Genomic DNA, 10,554 nt, shown 5'->3' with positions numbered 1-10,554 from the left:
ATTTTTAACATGAAATAAATAATGGGCAAACTTTAAGTATAATTATAACAATTTTACCTTGGAAAAATATATGCCCTTGAGCATAAAGCAATGGAAGCTAAACTTACAAAGAATTATTATCATGAAACATCCATAATCATCACAATCATAAGATTACATAGAACAATTAACAACAAAGTACATACTTAAAGAATATTACCTGCTAACTAATACCGGTTAAACACTTAATTTTCCACTACTTCTATATTTTTCAAACTACACTGATCGTCTTGCTACCTATTTGCACACTGTTCTCACTTCAACTGCCTATCTTCAACTATCTAGGCTTCCTTCCAGAATTCCCTACCTAGGCGTTTGTTGTTTGTGCTTCCTTCTACCAACCGTTAATATCACTTTTTCATTATTATACAACACCCATGTAACAGGTGACGTCGAAGTTGATAAGATAAGTACGGTTTTGAACAGTATGTACTTTTATATAAAGTTGAATATTTGTTTATAATTTTATGCATTTCATCTTTCCAGCTCCTTACTTGTTTTTTAACATTTTTGTAAGTAATTTTCGAATCTGGACACTTCACTCTTCACTGGACAAGCTAGTGTAACCTCAAACAACCAAGTGCACTAATCGCAAGACTGAGCTGCACAGGCATAATTAATTATGAAATATCATTTTTCTTGATTTATACAGGATGTTATTTAAGTACGTGGCCAAACTTCAAGGGATGATTCTTTGAGTGATTCAAAAACGAAAAGTTTATATAAACATAGATCCGGATTCGTTTTCAAGATACAGTGCCACACTTTTTTAAAAAATCGTTTTCTTTTTTGTAAAAATCTTAATCCTTTAGCCGATGTTGTTGAACTTTGGCAGTGTTATTTATGGTAACTATCAAAAAGTGAGGTGTAGTTTATAAAATTTAATTAACATAGGGAGGTGCAGTTTTACTTGAGGGTGAAGCAAATATGTTTGATATAAATTTGAGTTAATTTTTAAGCTCATTTTTTTTAGACTAAGTAGTAACTAGATCGTACAAACAGTTTAATTTTTATTTTTATTTCCATTTTATATAAATTTAGCATATTTAAAAAAAAATTTATGTTTTGGTATAATAATATAACAATTCCAACAGTATAAAATCTTGTTAATATAATTTTATGCCAACATGACTCGTTAAGATTATGTTGGGTAAAGTTATATACCAAAATACAGGTATAGCGTGTATAATCTATAAAAATTAAATTACAACTTCCTAACACATTTGTAACAGAAACGTCTTATACGAAAAAGTTATATTTTTGCGTTTACTTTTTTCGTAAAGTTAAATTATGGATCAAAATATTTTCTCTGGAATGGTCCTGTCCGTGTGCTGTACGATGAGTTACGTCGCACAGTGGTCAGAATTCCGAAAAAGCTGGACAAAAGTCGAAATTTCAAAGTCGTTGGTTTGCGTTAATACTTCAGAATATTCTAGAGAAGGAGTCACTGTGTAGTTCTTTAAAGCGACAGAGAGCTGGCCCATGTGTATAGACACATTAGCATATTTCACTTGCCACTAACCCCTCGAAAAGTAGTGAATTGAAAATATGTGCAAATTTTTACTTGAGTACGAATCGTTGTGTGCAATAGAGAGGGTGTTCCTGGTGGTAAGTAGAATACATTGGCTCATTTAGAACCTCATGTTTCGAAAGTTGCATGTTTTTAATGTTTTAACAATAACGTCTTGCAATTTCCATCGATTTCAAATCACATCAATCGTAAATTATCGAAATAGTTGTGATCCCAAGAGATCCTGCACTATTAAAAGTTGAAAAATGCGGACAGGAGTGTCAATTTCATATAATACCGGATTTTCCGGTTTCGGGTTCAGAGTTAATTTTTGTGCCTTCGTGTACGGCCGATTTACTATTGTAAGAGGCCTTAGTTATACAATAGCTAGCGTTTTAGTGTCTCTTCGCGTTCCAAACGAGCGTTTCTAATTCAAATTGTTTTTTTATTTATGAACATGCACTTTTTTCGCTCGCCATTTATCATTTTTACAAGCTTTTATTTAACTTGCCTTGTTAGTATGGGTCAAATCTTCCAACTGAATTTTAAAACAGTTTCACCGATTGTGCTGAAATTTTGCATACACGTTTAGTTTTAGTTAAATCCAATATGGCGGACTCCCAAAGATGGCGGACCAGTTATTTTTTATGCATCTCCATGATATGGGTATCAAATGAAAGGGTTTGCTGAGAAGAATACGAAAATAAAATGAAGTCACTACAAGCTTGCTATTTTTTTTAAATTATAGATGAACTTATTATCTATGATATTTTAATTCATAATTTATCATGTTCGACAGTAAAATTACGTACACGAAAAAATGAATTTTTCGATTTTTGAGGAAAATTCCAAGAGAATTTAGAAACTCAAACCATCATTTTAGATCAACGTTTTTTAAAATAGTGTAAGATAGATGAAAATGACAAAAGCTTTTCAACCGAAGCAATGGTGATAATATTTTCATGCTCTGACAGTTATGTGACAGATGATGACTCATGTGTACTGGAATTAGCTAAATAATTAGAATAAGCCTTATAACAAGAATAAGCTTCAATAGTTTCGTTCGAAATGAGGAATTCATTTTAAATACATGCATTATATCGCAGATTACCTCAAAAACCTCAAACTCCGACCTTACATACGTTTTANTATAAATAAAACAGAATCTAAATCTAAAATCTAAAAAAGGAACTCAAATTTAAAATGAAGAACGAATATTAGACTAGTTGCTGTAGTTGTATAATTCAAAATAAAATTTGTAACACATTCACTGTGTCTGCAAATATAAACTATTTTTATTTATCAACTCCGTTTAATGAATCTAACATAAAAAGTAAAAATCATTGAAGAAATTCCAATATTATAAACTGTAATAAACAATAAATAAATAAATAAATAAGGAATTAATAAAAAAAATGGTTAGACCTACCAAAGAAAAAAATTAAAGCACACTAAAGAAAACATCTATTTTTACCTTACTTTGAAATACGTTTTAACTAAATATGTAAAAAAAGCATGTAGCCTTAGTGTTGGTTAAAATGAAAAAGACATAAAATATCTTTGAATGAATCTTCCAATTTGCAAAAAAGGTAGCTAATGACATTCAGATTTTTAATACAATTAAAACCAGTATGTAACTAGTATCTTTAGAATTTTAAAGGTCCTGTCTATTTAAATAGTAAAAGTTTAAAATTTAAACTCCCAACTTTTGAGAGATGGAGGACCACTAAAGCAAAAGTTGGTTCTTCAGGGACCATGTGGGAACTAAGTTTGGTTGGGACTTTCAGTTTATTCTCAAGAAGAAAAAGATATATCTCTCGAAATGTCAGGAATCCTACATCGACAATAGCACCAGGTCGAAAATTGTTCAACTACCAACTCTTTTCCTTTTCCACTCATCCAATCTGTTTTATTATTTTCCTCCTTATATTTGTAACACTAATATTTGCTTATCATATATCAGATAGTAACAAAATATATTGTGGAAATTGGCTCTCAGAAGAATACAATAAAGACGTAAATATGTAAGTCAATTTTAGCAAGCGCTCTAGGGAAGACCAATATTATATTTACAAAAATCAAGTACCCTTTGCCATTATTATTTCTAGAAAAGATAAATAAGATTGCAGAATATGGTGGATGGTTTACAGACCACTTAAAATATCCGGAATGCACTGAAACCAGAATATAAAATTGCAATCCTAGAACAAAGGTTTTGTGAGTTTTAGGTTTTGTGCAACTATTTCTCAGAAATAGATCTAAGCGATCATGCTTCTAATATCCTTAGATCTTACCGTTATGAATCAGGAACAGTATGGAATTATCCATGGCTCGGTAAGGAATCTATAAGAATGACTCTAGATATGGCTATTCGGGACAGTTGGGGAAGAGGTGATATACTCTTTAGCAGAATAGACTGCTTCCTCCAATTTCGTCCGACTAACTCCAATGGAATTTTACATACTGCCAAATAGCCCTCCTGACCGAGATGAGAAAAAAATTATTAGATAGTGGCAAGACACAATTCTTGCAAATACTTTGTTAATCCAGAGTTACCAGATTCAAAGGCAGTTATAATGTATCGCATAAAAAAATGTGCAAATTACGGTGCACTTTTTTTTGTAAGCCGTAGTAATACGTAATGGAGAGCTAATGAGAAATAACCCAATTAGAAAGAAAACATTAAAGGCCTAACTTAACCCGATCTAAGCTAATCTGGTCTAATCTAAACTAACCTAATCTAGTCTAACCTAAACTAACCCAGCGTTTCGTTTTTTAAGTAGGACTCAATACTTTATTCAATGCATCTCCTTGGAACCGCCTACCCGCGTCTACTTCGAAGATCGCATGACCTTTCTCTCTCTCTCCTCTCCATCTCTTCCTCTATCTCTATGGAAAGTCTTCGCCTAACTTTCTTTTCTCCGAGGGTCGTATGACACTATGCTAAAATTAGAACTAATTTCAGTAATTAACTAAGAACTTTTTAATCTTTCCTAGTATTACACAGAAAACAACTTTTGTTAGTATTATGCGGAAAACAACTTTTGTTGAAACAACACATACAACTGAACAAGGTCTGCTCCGTCTTGTCGGCATTACCACAATAAACACAACTCCCATTGGCGTCTTGATTTGAAATGGATACACCTTAAGAAATCTATATCCTGTAGGAACTCAGTTAGGAAGTAATGCACTTGCCAGATGCCATCGTCTCTTCCGTTGACCCCTCCCATATCTAAAATGATCTTTATCCCCTCACTTTCCACCAACTTGGGTATCTCGTTTTTCCACATTGTCACCTTAAATCACCTGCATCCCTATATTTCGATATAAAGTCACCCCTAGGTATTTCGTCTTTTTCCTAAAGATAATGCCAATATCTTTCACTTCAATGTATAGCTTCTTTAGCTTCCTTTTCTCCACCAAGATCACCGCTTCTGTTTCCGCTATCGTCTACTGCAAATCTGGCCAATCTGAATCTTATTTATCTCCATGTATTATATCTCTACATATGTGCTTCTTACTTTTTACAACTAACTACTCGATTGTCCCCATATCCCAAGGTGGTGACCGTCCTAGGTTATGGTAGACACAAGATCACCATAAAATGAGTTCCACAAAATCGGCCCAAGGTGGACACAAGAGAAACACCCATCTTGATATTTACGAGTAGGTTTTTTTCCGATCCTCATCAACCCGTTTTGTTCCTAATTTTCTCTATGATGTATGCGCTAAAGACCTTTCTTTCTAAGAATCTCACCTTCTGCTATAGGAACTTCTATTTGTCTTTAGCAATATGTGTAACTCTTACCAGTGCATCAACCTTCGCCTTTCCTAAATCCAAAGCAAAATTGGTTTAGACAAAATTGGTTCTCTGTTAATTTCGCCATAGTAAAGGAGGGAATTTGTTTCCTGTCCACTAGTCTACTTTGTCACGAGATGATGTCCGTGATGATTTTTCGTCCTTACAGATAGTTTCCATTTTCGCCTAGTTGTAAATTTTTTCGTTTCTCAGCCTTTTTATGGTTATTTATACGTGTGTCCCCATATCTCGTTGTTCAACTTGTCCATTAGCCACCTTCCAATATCGTTTTGTGACCTTAAGGGACAGTTTCTATAGACTTTGTTTTGCCTCTCCACCTCCTCCCGTGATTCTCTTCTTATTCTCGTCAATACCCTCATACCTTTGTGTCATTATCTCCTTTTCTCGGCTATTTCCCCGCCCACTAATATTTCCTCCTTTTCCCTGATTCTATTCTATTAGCGGACATTTTCGGAAATGCAGCACTGCATAGAGTTCTGTTCAGTTTAGAGTTCAGTTAAATTCTAAAATCCCTTTAAAGCACCATGGTTTTTCAGGTTGCTATGCCGTGGTCTATCTGCTTGATCGCTACCAGCACCAACAACAAGAACAAAAATGAACAAGGATAGGCCAAGTGGTTCTGATAATGGGTGCTTCCTCACATAGCCTTACTCGAAAACAACAAGGGCAGTTCAAAGATTCCTAGCTAAGGTTAATAAAATACAACAAAAGTTGTAAATGAACGAAAAGCCCTAGAAGTATTTTAGATAGCCTAACCTAATTAGAAAAAAGGTAAATATTATTTAGGAATTTTAACATAAATCTAGCAGAATTATATATATCCTTTTAATCACTTTGCAGTGCAGAAGGTATTAGGGTCAGATTAAGAAAAAGCTGATCATCACTCGCTGATAGTGAAATACTTTATTCCGTCGATTATTTACGTAGGAGTAGTGGTCTGTGTAGAAAATAATTTTTAGGCGTGGTCCCTGCTCGTTAACGACATTTTTATTGCAGAGGTTTAATAAGTACTTAAGAAGCATGATGTTAACAAAAAATACCCATAATTATATCAAGCGAGTACCTAGCAATAATTACCTGTATATATTCAATATAAATTTAGTAAAACATAATTGATGTTAATGAAGTTCAATGTGTCTAATGCTCAATTTTATTTTAGTTTAGCAATTCAATTTATATACGTGATGAGAACTGATAAAATTAAGAAATAATTTATTTAGAAAATAGTTTATAATAATAATAATTTTCTCACCTTTGAATAATTTTTTTAGATTATATGTAGGTTGTTTCCTAATAGGCAGAAATATTAAATGAGTTGAGGTTTAAGAAAAGTAAATATAGGTAGCAGTTTTATGTAAAAGAATGTCAGTTTTTTCTTTTCCCTACGATAATTTGACAACTTTAGCAGATATTTTTACTACTTGAAATCACCATAAAATACTTTACATACTATACAGCACGTAAAAGGACGACAAACTTTCAGGACTGATTCCTCTTGCTAAAAACTGAAAAACGATGACATTTTTTCATAAAACGATTTCTAAGTGCTCTATGTCCTCTAAAAATTGGAAGAGAAACACAGTTTTTGAACAAATACCAAAGAATTATTAACATATAGACTTCAAATTTGGTACAGTGCAATTGCTTTATAGTAAGTTCTTTCAGGGTATGTTCCTAACAATGTTATTTGAAAAGAAACAATTATGTTTCACAAATCTAAAAACACTATTAAAAAAGAACACGCTTTACGTAAATATTCAAAAAAAAGACAATATTGAGTTCACCTCAGCTGTAGATCATAAAAGTATATTATTTTAAATTTGTCAATAATTAGAGGTATCGAATTTGTACAAATCTTTAAGATAGTTATGATTAAGTCTGTCAGAGAGAGCCGCAATTCAATGGCGTGCCAAGCGGGTCAACCGAGACATAAGTGAGCCGCTGCCTCAGAATGCTTTTCGCGTTCATATCACGTTAGTATACTGTTGCTTTCTTATCGTGCGGATGTTGCGTAATTAATTCCTATCCGTTGGTGTTATGGTGGTGCATTATAAACAATTTAATTTGTTGCTTTTTAATAAATAACGCGTACGCCTATGTCCCGCGGCTCAGTTCTGACAACCCTAATTGCGATTTTAACTTAAACTCTGGTGCGTCAACTTTGTCTTGGTTTCTAGTCATCAAACCTTAAACTACTACGAAAAATCGAATCCCTCGTTACGTAAGTTTAACTTGTTCTGAAACAGGTTAGGTCTCGACTAAGTTGCAATGGAGTCGGAGTGGATTCAGATGGTACAAGGAAAATAATTTTTATTAGGATTATTAATCCATACTTTTTGTATTGAATGAATAAGGGCGCAAAATGATTTTTTAAGTCATATACCCCAAACGTGTTAAAATCACTAAAACACTGGATCAAAACTATCTAAGCGATTCAAAAGAAAATATTAAAATATAATAAGATACGTTTTAATCAAACTATGGACAAGTGAGACACTTTTAGGCACAAAATACTTACATATTATTTTCACAATAGTATTATTTACTGGTGGCCCAGACAATGTAAATGAAATGATTAAAATATTGAGTTGGGGGAGAAAATTTTACAATAGCAGCCTTTAACAAACAAAAACTATCAAAGTTATTAATAGTAATTTTAGAGTACAATGTCTTAATCATCTGTATGGTTAGTTGTACAGCATATTAATTTAAATGATTTGGAAATAAGATAAAATTCATCAAAAACGCACTTGTGGTAGTTATCGCTGTTATACCAGGGTGCGTGCGAGATTTGAATTTCTTGGAAGTTCCAGAGATTTTATTGAACAGAATATTCCGTTCGAAAAAGATTATATTATATTCTAAAAGGGGCGTCTTAATCTCTGAAACTGACGTCACATTGTTATGCTTTCTATTCAATATAATTTCTTTGTGTAAATGTGTACATATTTTAAATATTAATAACGGTATTGTACTTCTCTATTTTTATATAAGTATAAAATGTATGCAAATATTTTTTGCTTTAAATGTCTAATTTTATATTTTTTTATTCGGCTGGAATTATTTGTGACATTGAAAAGAAAAAGTGACATAAAATAAATTAATTGAATAAAAATATTTAAAGGAAGGTATTTAAATAACTAACTCTGATGGCAGTAAGCCTCAATCACAGGTTTTATAAATGTATGTTTTGTTTAAAACTAAGAAAGTAAATTTATGAAACCAACTCCTTGACCGATGCTGTTGTGAAGCATTATTTATTTCAAAAACATTATCAAACAATTTAGTTTCTATTTTCTCTTAATACGGCAGAGTACCAATTAAATTAACAAATACTGCCAAATACCACAAATGAATAAGTACTGACAATAAGATAATATATTGTCGAACTGACTAGCAATTTTAAAAATCGAGTTTATCTGAGAGCAGCTACTACACAGTATATACACTGTATCATATTGTATGCATTGTAGTATAACATACCCAGGGTTCGATAAACAAAAAATAGGACGTAGTTGTGGCCAAAATATGTGATCGTCGTAAGGAATCCCTACGTTGTATACATATATTTTTTTAATTGACCGGAAGGCGCTAGCTACTAACTTTCTTTGAGGGGATGTATGGTTTAAATTTATAAAACAAAGACTGAGTAAATACACCTAACTTTATTATTTACATACAACAGTCTTCAAATTAAACATGTGATAAATAGAATGAACAACAAAAACATTAACAACCATTTAACATAAAATGAGAGTGCCAGGCTCACCTAGAGCTCCTGTGGGGAAAGAGCATGGCAGAGAAACCCACGATCGTTGCTCTNGTCTAAAACATTTTTCCTCATTCTGCTCGGGTTTCGAGATATTTGGGGTGGGACATTAAAATGGGACACCCTGTATAGGCTTATCTTCCACATTTTATATTTTAGTTCGATGCTGACCTGAAGATGTAGTTATGAAACTGTTATGAAAGTGGTAGTTAGAAAATAAAGTGGGAGTTTGAGATATAAGGACTTTTTACGAGTATGACATTTTTAAAATATGTTTTATGTGGCGATATTCATACGCGTAAGCCTCTACATCCTCGAACTCGTTATAATTTTTTCCCGCCATCCGCCCCACTAGCAACAGTCCGTCGCCGAGGCCGAGAGTTAAAAGTCGAGCCTTGCTCGGGGCATCTGAAAGGAGAATCTTTACCCAATTTCGGTTCTCTTTCGCTCGGGCCGTTTGTGACGAGACCTCTCGGTGTCTGTCTATATAACTTGGATTTCTCAATAAGTTCCCCGGCTCATCCGTTTTACTCGGAAGGAATTTAATTTTCTACTTTCATTCTCGGCCCGTTGAGGTGTTTATTTTACAACGGAATTCCCCGCTGCCCCTGAGAAACTTTATATGTAGCTTAATTGCTGTTCTCCGTGTGTTTTTACACGGGGAAGGTTCCACAAAAGGTGCCTCGTTTTACGGAAAGTCGAGGAAGTTCTTCTGTTAGTATAAATATACAGGGTGATTCAGTCATAATGTCATTAATTTTAACCACGTATACGGAAGACAGAAAATCGAAAAAAGAATTTTCTCGACCTTTTAAAAAATAGGCAAATTACCCCTTAACTCCCGTTAACTCGGCCGGCGCTCTGCTATGCATCACATTTGCTGACTGGGATCGCACCACAGAGCGTTCGAACGTTGAAGCGAAACAGTTGATTTCCCCAGTCGTCTTGCAATTGGTTTCAAAATCAAAGTGCAGCCGATCTCAATTTAACAAAGTACTATGGACGGATGAGCCGAACTGTCATTTTAAATAGGTAGGTACTTTTTGAAAAGCAATAAGTCACAATAAGGTACTACAAACTGAATAATTAATTAAACATAATACTAAAAACTCATATTCAATTATAAATGTAGTGAAAGCGTTAACAATATTAAAAATACTAAATTGTATTAACCTAACAATTATCTTTATACATTTGATTTTATTAACAAATAAAAAGATCTGTTTTTGTCGTTCACTATTAAAAATACTGTAAAGACTAGGTTAGTGACCGAATAGGGTAGGTCAAGATTCACTCTCGATAAACCTTTTTAGGTCAGCAATCCTTATACGTTTCTGAAAATTCGCTATAATACTATTAAGGATTTCTCTGAAATATTAAAAAGGCCTCATTCAGTCTATCTTTGTGGAAAAT

The sequence above is a fragment of the Anoplophora glabripennis genome, unplaced genomic scaffold (genome assembly GCF_000390285.2).
Source record: "Anoplophora glabripennis isolate ALB-LARVAE unplaced genomic scaffold, Agla_2.0 scaffold83, whole genome shotgun sequence".
NCBI classification, from domain to species: Eukaryota; Metazoa; Arthropoda; class Insecta; order Coleoptera; family Cerambycidae; genus Anoplophora; species Anoplophora glabripennis.
Note: the sequence above shows the minus strand (reverse complement) of the source record.